Source organism: Tetrao urogallus (assembly GCF_951394365.1).
Source record: "Tetrao urogallus genome assembly, chromosome: 20".
NCBI lineage: Eukaryota > Metazoa > Chordata > Aves > Galliformes > Phasianidae > Tetrao > Tetrao urogallus.
In genome coordinates, this window is record NC_136833.1 from 9,335,160 (window position 1) to 9,352,062 (window position 16,903).

Sequence of the window (16,903 nt, forward strand, 5' to 3'; positions counted from 1 at the left end):
TTCCTCATCATCAGAAGGAAGGTCTTTGGAAACGCTGTGAGAACAACACCTATTTTCAGCATTCACACAAGGCATCTCCGTTGAATCATCCAGGGAGAGACCGAAAAACACTCCTAAGTATTTTGTGGGATCGGTATCATTAATATTGCAGCTAAATGAGGTCTTCCATTTCAACAATTCAGAAATATGGTGATGAATCCCATAACCTCTATTCCTCATAAATTACAATGTTCTCATAAAGGATAGACGTTGTATGAGATCCTATAGGAAATGTGGTCAGGATCATCCCATAGGAAAGGTGTCAGGCAAAAACTCTTTAGCCAAGTAATTGTTTCAGATTAGAACCATCTGAGTAAGGCAGATGGGTTTTATGTGTGATGCTGGCTTCTGCACGGGGATAATTTTGTTTTATAAACACCGCTCCACACAGCACACAAATCCAGCTGCAGTAAGCAGTTCCAGAACAGCTTTAATTATCGATGTACTAGAATGAAAGCAAAGCCAATGTAAACTTCAGATAAGCAATCAGTAACTTTGTTTAGGTCATTATAACAATATTAGCTATCAGCTAAATTACACCTTTTGTAACTAGTTGAATTCCAGACAGAAGTTCTGGAATGTATGTTATTTCAAACGGAAGATTAGAAAATCCCAAACACCCACTGTCTTTGCAGATGTCTGACTTCTTTGTTGCATGGAGGAGATAAAATATTTATTTATGGGCTGTTATATTGAAGTTGCCAGGCTGGGGGCTATATAACAGAAAGACTTAATCCCACCTCCCTCTGACCTCGCTTCTCAGCCCACGCAAGCTTCACAAACACTACAGATAGCTCAGTTTGCCTGTGCACAAGATGATGGACTTTTCGTCACTGCACTGGAGCATACTCTGCACTTCTTCAGGTGCCTAGGTACATTACCTCATGTATGTGAATTTACTTGAGTGTCAAACAGCTACAGTTCCTGCCTATGTGGTTCTGTGTATACGGACAGGAGATAACAAAAGCAAAACGCCCTTAAGTCTTAATGCTGCCCTCTGTGTGCATTTATCTGCCTTCTGTTTTTTCTAAGCTGAACACAATGGCAGCTACTGTCTAGTGGTACCTAAGGAGCATAGGAGCACAGAGCTGTGAGCACTTAGGAGAGTCCATAGGAGTCGAGGCAAAAAGTAGCACTGCAGTGCTCGGAGATCGCTGTAAATGCAACCTGCAAGAGGAGAGTTACAGGTGAACTCTTACTTTGGAAAAAATGCCCTGCCTGAGAGCTGCGCCGGCAAAGTGTAAAGCTGGCCCGAGTCCTGCTGAAATGAACAGCATTAGTCATGCAAGCGTGCCCTACAAATCTCATGCATCATCATGAACAAATGTGTATTAGCCTGCTACATGTTATGATTTGCTGTGCAGAATTATGGTCCCTTTGCAAGGTAGAAACCAGCATTTTTAAGGAGGTATATCAGAAATTATAATCAAAGGCAGCAGTTCAGAAGCATTTAAATCCAGAGAGGAAAGACAGACATAGGAAGCTTTTCCTTACTTTCTACCCCTTTAAAATCTGAGCTGCCATTTAGCTGTGCTTTCTCCCACCTCTACCCTTCCCAAATCTTGTACACTCTGCAGAAAGACATAGGTTTTTTGGCACGTCAAGTGGGCTCACTTGGATGATTTCACTCTTAATCTCTTGAAAGCATAAGTGCAGAAATAGCTGCTCTGTTGGATAAGATTCAATTTAAAAGAGTCAAGCACTAAGACTGCATTTTCATTATTCAGGTTGGAAATTCAGTACACAAAAGATTAACCAGAGAAGTAGCTGAGCAATCCAAAGAAGCTTTGAGATCCACTTAATTTGTCAACAAATGTCAGAGAAATGGCTAAGTACTAATTCATCAGGTAGCCTAGAAACATGTCCTTTAAAGGTGACTATAAAATACATTTTTGTATGCATGGTGTCCTTCACTGTTTCTTTTTTATGACTTTTCTATTATTATTTCAATTATGTTAGGCCACACAAATTCCACTGGTGATCCAAACAGCTCATCAGCTCAATGACTTGTGAGAACACATTAATTATGCTTGTTTAATTAAACCACTAAGATGTTACTGATGCTACTTCCTTCTCTGTTACTTCTTGCTCCTAAAGACAAATAACTCTTTGTGAAGGCTATCCTAATCTGCTTTCAAAAGATATAGCATCAATCTGCAAATCATCCTGTACCAGAATAAATACCAGGACATAAAAAGTATATGAAAAAAATACACTGGCATACACTATTTGCAGTGTAAATGCACATCTTCCTGCCTACCTGCACAGCTTGCCTGTTTAAATGAGCCACTAGGGCATGTTTTGATGTATTATTAATTATTGACTAGCTCCTTGTGGTCACAGCACAAGAAACACGTCCAGGGAAAAGATTTTAAAAAGAAATATTGCTTCATCTTAATTGTATCAGGCGATAGAAGAAAAAAAATCCAAGGTCCACTGCAGATAACAGTAACAAGAAGACCTCGTTTGGGAAGAACTTTGATCCTGCTGTGGTGTCAGTCACAAGACTGAGATTTCTGTTTGCTGCTGTCCCAGTCTGTTTCCTGTTAGGCCACCAGCATTGTAATGGAGCAGCTGAACAATTGCCCCATGCACATAAACCTCAGCAACACACCTACAAAACAGTAAGACATTCAAGAAGGGCTGCGGGCTGTGGCATCAAGAGGAAATTCCTAATGTACCAAGCTGTTTGCTTGACAGTGATTCAAAAAGCACAGTTCTTTCAGAACAATAAATCAAACATAGCTGCTACAATCGGCACACTCAGGGGAATAAGCAAAAATTAGGTTTTCTTTTATTGCTGTAAATCAGCACTAGATTTGGAGTACAGTTTGCTAATGCTGTTTCTCTGATCTCAGTGCCACCACAGGTGAGCTTCACCTACTGCCTGGGGGATCTTTTCTGAATATACTCCAGTGCATAATGAATTAAAATCTAGCTAAACAGAGCACATCATGAGTGATCTGATGAACAACTGACCAGATCCTAATGAGTCATCATTACAGCAAAGAACAATTTGCAATAAAGAAAAGGAAGTTCGAGCTGTCTGTGTCACATGGATTAATGTGGGTGTGTGTGACTCCAGCCAAGTGTGCCCAGGTGTAGCGCAGACCTGCTGGTGTCCAGCTGGCCATGAGGCTGCGCTTCCTGGGCCTGGGAACAGCTTGGCCCTTGAGCTCCAGTTCCCACATCCAGCGAGCTGGCGGCTGTGTGCGTGTTCACTGCGGTGTCCCAGAGGAAGGTACAAAGATCACTTGGCTGCACATAGTTCATTTACTGTGCCCACTGCCTCATGAGACGTCGGGGGGCTGGAAGTGTCCTGAAGTGTTTCAAGTGTTCACCAAACACAAACCTGTGTTTGCCAGGATGGTGTTCAGCTGAGACATTCAGTGCGACATTTCTGACTGATGGCCTGCACCACTAATTCTCAGGAAACGACCCACCTGGGCTTAATATTCACTGCTGGCATGGAATATACATTGCACAGACAGCCTCATACTTGGTGCAGAAGTGTCTCTTTCCAGCTAATCTGCATAATCAGACCAGGAAGGCTTGACTTAACCGAGCCTATTTCTGTCTGCAGAAGGATATGCAGCTCAATTCATGAGCTCTTCTGGCAACATGCTCCAAAATAAATTCATTCAAGACGTTCATCTGTGTGGATGCAGAACTTCTTAAATTACCCTTTTCCTATGGAGCTCTTTGCCCAATAAGCAATTCCTTTAAAGCTAAGCCAGCACCACACCCCAGGCTCGCCTCAACCAAGATTCTTACATACAGCTGTGAGAATGCTTTGTGCAGTGTGATATGTAGAGAATGGTTTCCTCTTTTTACTATCGGTTCTGCCTAGTAGTGTAAGAAACATGGTGATGAGAGTGTTTTTAGGCTACTTTTTTCCTGAATGTATGCAGTTCTTGGCTTCAGCAGCAGATGCAATTACCTACGTACTACTCAGAAATGAACCAGCATTTTAGATAACTAATTACCTCAAACCATACATTACTCAAAATGCAAGTCAGCAGCATATATGGAGAAATATGACAAAAATAGCACTTGAAATGCTCATGGAAATCAGTAAACATTTAAATCTCTATTACTACAATGCAGTAGAATACAAGTCTTCGAAAACCAAGTCTCTCTAGTCCAAAGAACTCCTAAGCTAAGCTGACAAGAGACAAAGCGATGAACAGAAAACATAATCCCTTGTTTAAAGAGAAATAAATGAGGCATAGAGAAGGAGCCTGAGGACAACCTCAGAATATGACTTTCCTTCCTGATGTGGTAAGATAGTGACACAAGGTTTATTTTGCTTCTCAGAACAAATATCAAATACAAATATAGTTCAATAAAATGTCTACAGGGGCAGATGCAGAGATTTTACTCCACTCGTGACAGATGTAGCTTTGCTGCTGACTCGGTTTCCTCTGCTCTTTCAAAACTGATTAGTCTTGTGATTTTACACCAATGAGTCCTTGTTCTTAAGAACTCAACTTCAAGAATAAAATAACCAGAGCTGAATTTCATCTCAGAGCACAGGAGCACAATGTTGTTCCATTTCCAGAATCATGGTAAAGAACACGATCTCTATTTACTTACATACCAAAACCCAGAGATACCAAAAGTATGTTATTTTTAAAGCCACGTGCTCTCTAAAGATATATTCAGGATTTTGCACTGAACCTCACAACTCAGACAGTGGGGCTGGCTGGCTTACACTGAGATCTGACCCAATGTGCATCCTGATGAGTTTCTACTTTCATATATGACTTTGATTGTGATCCATTTAACTCCACTCGAGAAGCTGGGATTGGTTTGAATTGTTGCTGTATTCCTTTGCCAGGAAGAAAAAAAATAAAAAGGCATGGAGAAAGAAGGAGAACTCCCACTAAAAGGCTTCCAGTTAAAAAATTATAATCGATTGGTGAGAATTCAACTTCTCCCCATACTGGAACCCTTTCTGAGTCTACAGTGCTCTCTGCTGGATAACACACACTATTGCTTACTTGGTTTGAAATGGAAATAGTTTCTTGGATGGAATTTGAGAAAACCACTGTCTTCTCAGCACATCCCTTGGCTCTCTCTAACAAGATGGTGAGTTATATGTTGTCAAGCTTCAAGGTGCTATCTGCTCTATAAAGGCAAAAAATGCTCACAAACAAGAGAAGTGCAGCAAAAATTAGCACATTATATTGTTAGCAAATATCTGCTATTCTCCTTCATTAGATGTGTTATGTGTCAGCTGCCACATGAGCAAAAAGTGGGAGATCCTGGAGTCTATTTCTGACTCCCTCAAGCATTTATTTGCTGGAGTAAAATTGAAGTTTTTAGTAGTTACAATGATTACAACACAGACTTTATTCAAAAAGTGTTGTGAATCAGCACTGATAGCAAAAGAATTGCCAGACAGACCATGTGAAGGAGCAAGAATTCTAGGCTCTCTGGCTGTCTGTGAACATGCAGTGAAGGAAGGCTTTTGAGAAAGCACAAGAGAGTGCAACCAACTCCTGCACCAGTGGCTGTCTGCTAACTCCATTGCTGTCTGCTAGGCAGTAAGCTGCAGGGTTTTGTTCCCCAGATCAGCGTGCTTGCTTACCTCCGCAGGCAGAGACATTCACCCACAGCCTCCTTATGATTATACATAAAGGCAGAGACTCTGAGGTCAGAGTCGAGAGAGTAGCTCTTTAGCAAGTAACAAAACTACCAGGGTGTGTTTAGATGGGAATCTGCAGTTTACCCAGGGTCTGAAGGTAACCTGCAGCAGCTGCACTTTGTGTCATAACAACCATTTGCATCCCACTGCAGATTGGATTTGTCAGCTTTAGAGGAAGAAAACAAGCTGTGTGGGATTTTCTGATCCATTAGTGCCCTGGCTTTTTGTAGGAGGCCATCTGCTTGGAGAAGCACCGAGTATGACAGGGTTCTGCTAAGGCTAGGAGACAACCTCTGACTTCTTTCGTTTCCTCTGCTTTAATTTGGAAAGAACCAATGCATGAAACACAAACAAACAGTCCCTGAAAACCAAAGAAATGCATGTCTTCAATTCTTTTCCTGAATATTTACCTCTGTTAACTTTTCCAGGACAAGTCTCTTTCAGAAACACACCCTCCAAGACTACAGCTGTGAATGCTGCCCTTGAGGAGGAAGAGGAAGGAAATCATAAATTATGCACAGCTTTATAGGCCTTTCATGATACAGTTTGCATATGAATCAACAGAGCGTGACAGTAGCCTCATGGAGGCTGGAGACTGGCATCTGTCAAAACTTTGTTTCCTCCTTCTAATGTTGCTCATTTGTCATCTGCAAGCAGTACTTTTTCCTGGGCCTGCAAACAATCGTGCCTTTGTTTAGTGGGTCTATATTGCAAGAGTCCTTTTGCTGGAAAGCTTCAGCTAATGATGCTCATTTTCCTTACTTCTGGGAAAGAATAGTCTGGCTCCCAGCCTAAGGAAGAGTAGAAAAACTGTAGCAAGTATTGAGGAATTGCATTCTGAAATTATCCCAAACACAATTAAGCCATCAGTCATCACTTCAGAGGCTCTGTAAAAACTTTGTTCCTGTCAGATACAGATGGCATTTTCTTGAATAATTGAGGTTTTGTTGCTTCATTTCAGTTTAATGCTCCATTTTGTTTACCATCACTACACTCTCTTGCAAATAACATCCTTCACTGCTACAAAGATAGCAGTTCATTTTCCAGGGAGGCAGCTGTGGGAAAACTGGATTTAATCACTCAGCTAACTGGAGTCCACTTCTGCCTCTGCAGCCATCTTCCTGCTTTATGTAGCTTTAAACTCTTGGTGCCCTGGTTCCTAACACTGTCCCATTACCTTATACGTGAGCTGTTAAATGCAGGCAATCAAACATCTGAAAAGTGATATGAAGCTAACTCAAAGAACATTAAATACAATTATGTTCTTTATTGCCACCTTCCAGGACCCTCACAGCCATACCTGTGTAGATTTCACACAGCTTATTTTATTCTTTTTTTTATCTGAAGTCCTGAAGAATCTTCTTATTTCTTTGTTACTGTAGTGAAAGCTGAGGTTTACAAGAAACCATGTTACTCCAGGAAATAGGGCTTTAAAGTGAAAACACTGCAAGACTAACTGCAAGATTATGAGATCAGGCAGATGTGTTGGAGAGGCTGAGTCACAAGGGCCAGATCTGCAGACCAAGAATACAGTTCACATCCTGCCACCACCCTCCTCTGAGCCATCAGGGTAATCTTCCTGCAGCACAGGAACAATGTTCTTGCTGCTCTTTAATGGATACCATCACTTACGATTTTTGTCTCAAACACTTTCCAGGGACAAACAAGGGGTATCCAGCCAGGAACTGGGGGGGAGTGTGCATGGATATTGGCTTCTATCCAAGAAAAGTCTAAAGATATACATATTTTTAGTAACTAGTTAAGTCATCAATTCTTTCACATCTTACCTGAAGCCAGGCACTATTCTGACCTGACCTAATGCTGTACTCTGTGCAGAATACAGATGCCATCAGGATTGGATGGACCCACCCCAAACAGCAGCACAGCAAGGTAGGAGGTCAATAAAGACAGAACAACTTCTATTCACAATTATCACATCTCCACAGCACTTGAACTCTGTAGAGGTGCTGCCCTCCAGGACAGCCTAAGCTGCCTATCCTCACTGTTATTAAAAGTACCTTGGGTGGGCTTATGGTTCCTAGAGGCATAAAATGGAAGAACTATCCTCACTCATCACAAGGACTACATTTTCAAATGCATATTTTCCTCATACAGCAGCAGGGATGTGTACAGTTGTTTCCCCAAACTATGGGCACAAGGCTATGTTACAACTCTGATAATGAAGGAGTAATTAATAGAAGATGGTGGCGGTGTGCAGTAGGAATGCACAGTTGCTTGGAATACCTGCAGCAATAATGCTGGGTTTTGTTCAGTGATTATCACACGCACGCTTGGAGACAAAGAGCTTGACAAAGCAACTTCAGGCTTACAACATCACACCCACCATTTATCTTCTAGTGGTCTCTGCAAGGAAATGCATTTAGGAAGGCTTATAGCTGAGCAGTGCTCATGGACAGGAAAGAAGTTCCAGGAATAGCACTGATGGAATCATGTCTCTAGCCCACATGAAGTTCAAAGACTATTTTTAGGCAGAGGCCTAAACTGAAGTTTTAAGACTATGTCTTTTAGGGCTTGTTGCCATTACTGAGATGAAGACTGAAGGGAGAACTGCCTGACTTTACACCATCGCATGGAATACCTGTGGACATCAACAGAACTTTTTCAGGAGAAAAGGGGCTTCAATTATCAAAACCATGGGAAAATGTATAGGAAAATGCATTAGAGCATCATTTACAGGGGGAAGGGACCACAAGTGACTTGCATGACACAGTCTGAAAGTTGGGACAAATGATGCCTACTGTGCCTTTAATATTCTTACCTTCCAGTTTCTTCTGCACATAGTATGACCACTAGTTACTAATGACCAGCCTCATTAATAAGCCATCTGTGCACCACCCACTTCTGCATCATTGTATCTTTGGGAGGCAGAGAAATTCTGGAGCATGTTTGAAATATACAGAAGTTGAGGAACTTACCCAAAGAAACGCATGAAGTCTGTGTCAAGTAAACATAGGTTTTCTGTGCCACTGGCTAAAGCTTGTGTTATGAAGGTCTGCATTCCTTCTTAAAAAATAAAAAAAAATTAAAAAAAAAAAAGAAAAAAAAAAAGAAAGGAAGCAGCTGACTACCAGTAACATTGAACCAGGATTTTCAGAATGCCCTATTGCTTAGCAAATATGCTGATTATTTGGCACCCCTTAATTTATAAACTGAGAAGCAGAATTAATGGGGCCTGTTAGACGACATAATCTACTAGTCAAATGTTCAGAATTTTATAAGATAAAATCCTGAGTTTTCTTTGGCCTTTTAATTGAGGCCAAATATGGGTCACCTCATTTTTTCCAAGTTAGAATTTTTGTTACTTGTGCTCTGGACTCGCTTTCTGGGCCAGAGAAGATGTGGTGTAGCTGCTGGAGGTCAGTTTCTTTAAATAAAAAAGTAATCTAGATCAATGGGGGATTACAAGGCACAAAATCTCCTCATAGCTAAGTAGGGACAGCTGTCCTGGATGGCAAAACTGCCCTGAAGTTTTAGTCCACAATGAAATACCTTCTCTCTTGCAGCCTGTTGGGTTCCCCCCCCCAGCAGTGAGCTTGCCACAGCGCTACTTTTCTTTTTACTGACTAATGGCTTTGGTCCATCTGCGAAGATGTTTTCCTCACACCCACAGGATGCCAGCAGCCACAGCTCAGTACTCACTCTGCAAACGAGCCCAGGAGTACAGACGTGCACCCTGAGGTGCCAAGCCCTAAAGGCACCTTGTCTTGTTCTTGGGTGTCAGCAGGAAAACCTTACCCTTTAAACCCAGCACTGTTATTTTTCTCACCACTGTTTGAATTCAATAGTATTTCTGGTCACAGGAGCCTACTTTTAGTGTTGTGGCAAAAGATTACATCTGTACCTGAGTTCAAAGACACTGTAATATATAAACACATATAGAAACACAAACACACGCTGTGTAACTGAGAGTGAGAACCATTATCTTGTTCTGGGTCTGCCTCTATCAGTATTTGCTAGTGTCTCAAGCAATGGGGAATCAGTTCCTGACTGCAGCTCCTGAGGGCAAAGCCACACATACGTGCATGACACAGTGAAGAATATTTAGGTTCAGAAGTAAGAAGCCCGTATGAGATGAGAGGCTTGTTTAGGTGCAGTGACTGGATGTGGGGAGGGCGGCTTGTGTTTGCCTGCACCGCATGGGTGACTTGTGCATGAAGCAGCACTTGGAGTCGAGGTGCAAGAGCACAAGGAGCAGGAGAGGGCTGGCTCTCGGGTTATTAAGCCGCTGGTATTCCAGTAGCTGCAAGAGGACCACTTTTAATTTATTTAGTTTTAAATAAAGATGGTTCTTTAACTTCCTGCAAACGGCTCAAAGCATACAAGGATCCCTTGGCTGTACTTTACAGAATTCACGTGCGAGAGTGCAGGAAACCCAGAAGGGAGAGAAGGAAACACATCCACCCTCACCCTCTGCACCACGCACACGCTCCGCTCTCGAAGAACGCTGCCTCGGACTCCGCCGCCGCGCCGAGTTCAGCACCGACTGCAGCCGCGCCCGGCAGCGTTGCGTTCCGCTCCGTTCCGCTCCCTCCTCTTCCCTTCCCCTCCCGCTGCCGGCGGCGCGAAGGGAAGGGAGCTGCTCCGGGGCAGGGCGGGCTGCAGGGGGCATCCGAGCGCTAAGAGCCTCGCAATCAGAGCCGGGCCGAAACTCTTGATTTCGGGGCCCTGTGGCATCGCTGCCGTGGTGCCAGGGAGCCCGGACAGACAACGCCGTGCGCAAGGGAGATTTACAGACCCGGGGCGCTTGGCTCAGCTGGTTAGAGGCTCCGCTCTGAGCAATAACACGTTGGCCCAGCCGATTTCTTACTTAAGTCATTTCCAGGAGCAGGAGAAAATGCAGAATTGTGCAGCGCTATCGGGCAGGCCGTTTGTTCAGCGCTGTGTCACCCCAAGGTGCAGAGCCTCGCTCCAAGCAGTGCGTGCTGCTCCTCTCCCAGGCAGCTGCACGCACCACCCTGAGCAAGGCTGGAGCCAGCGTGAAGAGATGAGCTGCAGGAGAGCTGTCACCTCTCCTGTTGCTGACACCTGCATCGAGGATCTCAGACACCCCTTTGTCCCTGTGTTCCACAAAGTGAGGACCAGCAGCTCTCATAAAGTTTGCAGAGGTGTTTTAGGGACTTGCACTCACTGCTTTTCAGTTACAGTGAAAGTAGGACATTGTCCTGACTGCGCTCCTTACTCATAGATCTGAACGTACTGGAAAGCAAAATCATCCATCCAGGAAGGACTTTCTCAGGACACATCACACTCACTTCACCAGCAATGAATCACAGAGGTAAATTGTTTCCCTTCTTGTTACCAACTGTTCCCTCCAGTAAGGATTTAGGTGGTTTGAACCAAGACATTACTGTTTTCTAAGAAACTCCCAGAGCTGTCTCTCTCTCTAGCTTCCTGGAAGATGCAACACTCACAGTGTCTCAAAGAACTGTGTCTGTTTTGAGTAGAAAGAGCAATAGTTTGGAGATGATTTGGACTTAAGACACTGGATCAAGCCCAGAGGGAACAGGAAATAAGCACTGCTCTTATCTGCAACATCAACGCGTTGTGTTCAGCAGCCCGCATAGACAGCAGGCATCTGTTCTACAGCTCTTCTTATAGGGAAGAAGCATTCATACATTTTTATCCCAGGATCCTTAAATAGCCCTACACTGTGTGAAAACTGTCAAACCCTTCACTGTAAATCCTAGGCAGGAGGGAGTTAAGCTCCCAGCCCTGCACGTCCCAAAGTTTTCCATAGTTCAAATCTCCATCTAAGCTCAGACAAAATCCTTGATTCCCAGTGACAGTAAGGGATTGCATTTCCATTACGAGCTTGTCATCTACTCCCTTTGTGACATTACTGCACAGTATTTATCTCAGTAACTCGATAAGCTCTTCTGAGTTTTCTTGCACTTTTAAATCAATCCACTGTTGCTACAGATAAGCAGCCATTTTGGGTCACTGGAGAGCAAACTTCAGATAAGAAAACTCTCCAGGAGGCCTCTGCCAGTCTCCTTTTGCTGGCAGTCTTTTGTTTCTCCCTTTCTTAATACACAGGATCTCTATGAGGTTGTTCTTACTATGTGGGAAAGTACAGCGATTGCTTTCACGAGCGGTTGTGGAATCCATTCTGCTCTTGGGACTCCCAGAGCCCAAATTTGCACGTCCCACTTGTGCATGTGAGCTGATGTGGGTCACATCAGGATGTGCATACATCCTTACTGAGATACCTCAGCCTTTGCCCAGCACTCCTGCAGCATGGCCTGAAGGCTGGTAAGGCTGTCAAATGCTCTGCTCCCTGAAACCGAGGTTGATATTTATTTACCTCCCTTAATATGTCATCATCTGAGTCAGTAAACCTTAGTTTCCTGCTAAAGGCCATTATTTCTGGAGCTGAGACACACCTGGTAGAACCTTTCTGAAACATCTGACAGCGCAGCTCAGCTGGATTTGGTGTGTATTCAATTTTTTTTATCCACTTTGCCAAATAACTTAAAAATACCAAACTAGTATAAAAAGCTTGCCTACACACAACTGTTTCTCCATGTAGGCAAAGCTTGAGTAGGAATTTAATGAGTTACCCTGCTTTCATCTTATTTTTTGCAGCTTTCAGGAATAGAAAGGAGCTGTTGTGCTGTTTGTGCTGTTCTGGCCATCCAGCACAGATCTCCAGAACAGCCCATGTCAGAGCCCGCTCCTACACCTTGTCTACGTTCCTGTTCTTGCCATCATTGTCCCAGCTAACAATCAGAAGGGATTGCCCACAGCCACAAGGGAATGAGCCAGTGCAGGCCTTTTCCTGGTTTTCAGAATCAACAGTTCCTTACACCACTTCAATATTACACAGCATTTCCCAGAGGATGAGGACCCAGGCTACCAGATGAGCTCACCATAGTCTGATTTCAGCTCTGCCTGTAACTCACAACAGCAGACCAGCTTCTTATCCTTGGTGCAGCAAGACTTTGAACAGCACTTATCTCTGAAGTCAGTTTAGAGCCCAGTGTATTAGAACTTCTAAAAATGATCCTCTAAATACCATTTATTGTGATAAACTACTCCTCATTAACTGATCGACCTTTTCAAAAACTTGTGAAAGAGACAGGAACGTTTTGATTGGCTCCAGTTTGCAAACAGATTATGACATTACCTGTGTGATATGCCAAAACTACATATCGTATAGAGCCAAAAAAGCAAGCAAAAAAGCAAGCCAGACTGCATTTCTCTCCTAATACCACACTGGGATCTCTGGAGAGTGTGCTATGTCTAAAACCAGCCTTTATTACCAGGAGCACATTGGAAGAATTCTTTTTCTCTTTATTGTCCTGTATTAGAGATTCTGCTCCTCTAAAAATCACCAGAGGAGGCAGACCTGGTGTTCAGACTGCACCTGACTGTAAGGAGAGCATCCTAGACTGCATGGATCTGTTATGCTTACTAAACCTGCCTTGCTTGTCATTAGGACATGCATTGGGTACCCTGACACACAAGGTACACCTCCAGCTATAAACTCGCAGCATTCCCAATTCAGGTGGCTTAACTGAGCACTGAAGATAATCAATAATAGATTATTTGCTGCTGCTGAACTGGCGATTGTCATTACTTGCTGAGTTTCCTTTTTCCCTACAGAAGTAAGCACACACAGCTCCACACATTGTTATTTGTCAGTCTGTCTTTCTCTGCTTGAATTTCCATCCTCTCTCCTAACCACCATACCTGCCATCAGTGAATACCTAACATCTGTTATCTTTCTGATTTCTCTGCATGTAATTGGCTCTAAGCATATATTCCTTTGAAGAATCTCTCTGCCCAGCAAACGTGCACTGTGATTACTTTGCTGAGTGCTATGCCTGTCCATTATTTACAAGCTTCTATCATGCCCCAGCAGCAGGAATGCCATACATGGGATTAAAGAAAGCAACAAAGCAAGAACAAAAGCCAGGTTTCCCTGGCAGCACAATTTATATGCCTTTCTAATGCGTTGCCTTATCTGCCTCACAGAACAGTGACAGCTCCCTGTTGAAGAGAAAAATAAATTATACCTTAAGTAAGCACTGTTTTTCTGCTTTTCTTGTGTCCCTGGTAAGGGAAGACTGTGCCATTCTAGCTGCATCCCTTTAGAGAAAAATGCATGCATCTTTATTTAGAGCCTTAAAAACTTGGAAATACTCCATAGGGAAGACAAGTCCCTAACATTTCTGCAGCCACACCCCTGTCCGTAATGTTGCATGGTCATTTTTTCATTGGCTCCTGGTGGGGTAAAAACCCCATGTGCCTTTTTTCCGATTTCTGTCTTGTATCCACGTCTTCTCTTACTTTCTCATGCAGCTCTAGCCTCAGCTTTTGGGATTATCCAGAGGCTTTTAATCTGAGGTGAGAGCTTGCTATAGGAATAGCAACTGAATGTCAAAGCTCAAGTTCTTTTCTCAGCTCAGCTGCTAATGCATACATTTATTTTTTTCTTACCCTACTTTTAATTCCCAACTACTTCTCCAGGAGGAAAGTTACTCTGTTTGGAGATGCTGCTTTGTGCAGCCTGCAAGAGTGTGGATAACCTGATTCAAGGAACAAGAAGAAAAGGGAACAGACATCCAGTTCTGGTCTAACTCTAAATTACTGTGTGGCTTACTACAATCACTTGGACCTTCAGATGTGTTGGATAATTCCATGACAAAAAGCAATTTGGGTTTTGTGGCTAACTGTATCCTCCAAATGTAGCTTCTCTCATGGGAAAGTTTGAGAACTCTTCAGTGTCTGTAAGTAATAATTCATGCTGAGGCTTTGAACTCGCATCACAAGATTATCTTCCCTAGACATGTAGGGTTAATTATCTGTAAAATCTCCACTCTCCTGGGAAATTTGCCCCAAATCAATAAGTACATTATAAGGGTGTATAATCAATAGATATTAAGATGTTACAATCACAAAATAAACAAGAGAGTCAGGCGAAGTAGATTATGATGACAAAAGAGAATAAATGGAAGGCTTACCCTTATGCTGGGCTCACCCACAAAACACCAGAAGGAGGGATCTCCAAACAAGATCCTTCTCCACTGGCAGCCAGCTCTTCAATAGGTCTAGGAGAGGTGCAGCCAGGCTCCACCCCTTCCGGCAGCACAGGTGAATTGCCTTCAGCTGTGCTCCTCTGGCTGACTCATGGCTCACCTCAGGTGATCAATCAGAGGTTCAGGCCGTGACTCAGCAGTTCCCATACACAGGGATTCCACAAACTGCCTTGACCTACCTAGTATTTTCATAAGCAGAGGCAGTGTACTACATGGAACAGAAATTTGTGTATCTGTGTGCCGTGTTCTGGTGCACAGTGCACCTCTTACCAGTATGTCTCATGCACTTGGACAGAGGTTTGGACTGAGAACTGTCTGCATAATGACTAATGTAACTAGAATTCAATCTTGATTTTTCCCTCTACGCATCATGGTACAAAAAAGAAAACATTAAGTCTGGACTGCTAAAAGCTAGGTTGAAGTGTTAGACCACATCACAGTAACAGCAGTTAACAAGGCTAAATGTCCCCTCTCATAGCCTATTCCCAGCTTTCCCTATACTGCTGTAGTAAGCAAAGCCTGTTTGTTTTTCTAGCACAGGCTGACCTTCTGTGCAGTCAATATCTAAAACACATTGTCTGAGAAGAGGGAGTTCACAACATTGGATTATGCAATTATATGAGAGCACCCAAGCGTTTTGCAATGCAGACCGCATCCAGTCCTGCTGACTAGTTGTGATTTTCAAATACATTGGAACTGGCACGTCTTGAAATGTGAATTCTTTGCAGATGGCTGTAACTGCTGTAGGCAAAACTCCACTATGATATTCTAAACAGTTCCCTATTGTGTGGCTCTGGGGCATGTGAGACAGGGAAAGATGTGAGCAGAAAGACATTTGCAGCTCCAGTTCTGTTGTTTTTCAGATGGGCCAAGGCAGGTAAGTGGAGCTGGGAATACTTTTGTAGCAACCTTTCTGCCTGTGAAACTTCCCGTTTGAAGGGTCCAAGAGGGGTCAGGATGTAGAAGAAATACAGAGAGTAACAATTTGCTAGCTGCTATTTTGAAGACATCTAGAAGAGCCAGGTGCTGAAACTCCACAGAAGTATAGCTTTGTAACAGAACTATAGAATGGAAAAGGACCAGATGAGTTCTTTCATAGCTTGAACATATACATAAAATTACTAGCAAGTGTAATATCCTGATTATCCTTACGGAAGCATTTGTATCCTTGTGATTTTGATATTTCAGATTTCCTATTTTAAATGTGAATTGTTCAGGGCAAATTACATTTGAGGGGGGAGCATTTTTTGTTTTCATGTTTTGGTAAAATATACCATATATTACCAAACAGAGCTGTTGAATTTGGAGGAGTTTGCAAATCTCAGAATGGTACAGAACTACAGAACTTGCAGACTGTGACCACAATCCCATCAAAAAAGAAACAAATTCAGACCCAGTACTTCAAGCTCTGAATTGATTTAGCTCGGTGAATATTTGGACTAACTCCACTAAACCAAGGGAACTGTTTTTATTGCACCATTGTAATTGGCAAAATCTGACCTACTGAAAGGGATTCTGGGAAGCAAGGGTATAGATCAAATCTTTTCATCCTTGTAATTGAAATCTTAAGTGCTCTATGTAGCTTAAACTTAGATATTAGAGAGAGGAAACATTGTCTTCTCTACTCCATGAGGAAGCTAGCAGATTGGATGATTTGCCCAGAGCTATACTTTCTGAAAGATCTAAGAACTGAACTAGACTGCCCCAGTCTCAGTGTCTCAACCACAGGTCATTGTTCCCTTTGAAATGATTTCTGAAATCATTATTATACTGACTGGAAGCCAAACTACTGGAAACACATTCTGCCAGTGAACCACAGGCTATGGTTGGGGACTCTTTCCTCACGCTGCCTAAAAAGTTTCACAATATAGCCCTTAGTTTTTCATGGCACTAGAAACATATTCTGGCTTGAAGAACAGATAGATTTACCAAGATAAATCTTGCCTTTGAAAGTAGTTTTCAATTTTTATTGAACAGGACTTTCCCATGGGAAAGAAACACAGTGTGCTGCTTCATGCCAACATTCCCTTTCCCTGTAACTACAAGTTTATTAATAGGGAAGAGGGGAGTTCATCTGAGCAAAAAATAAACAGAAGTTGTATCAAATGGTGGAAACATGAGCACCTGAGATGTCAGATACCATGCTAATCCA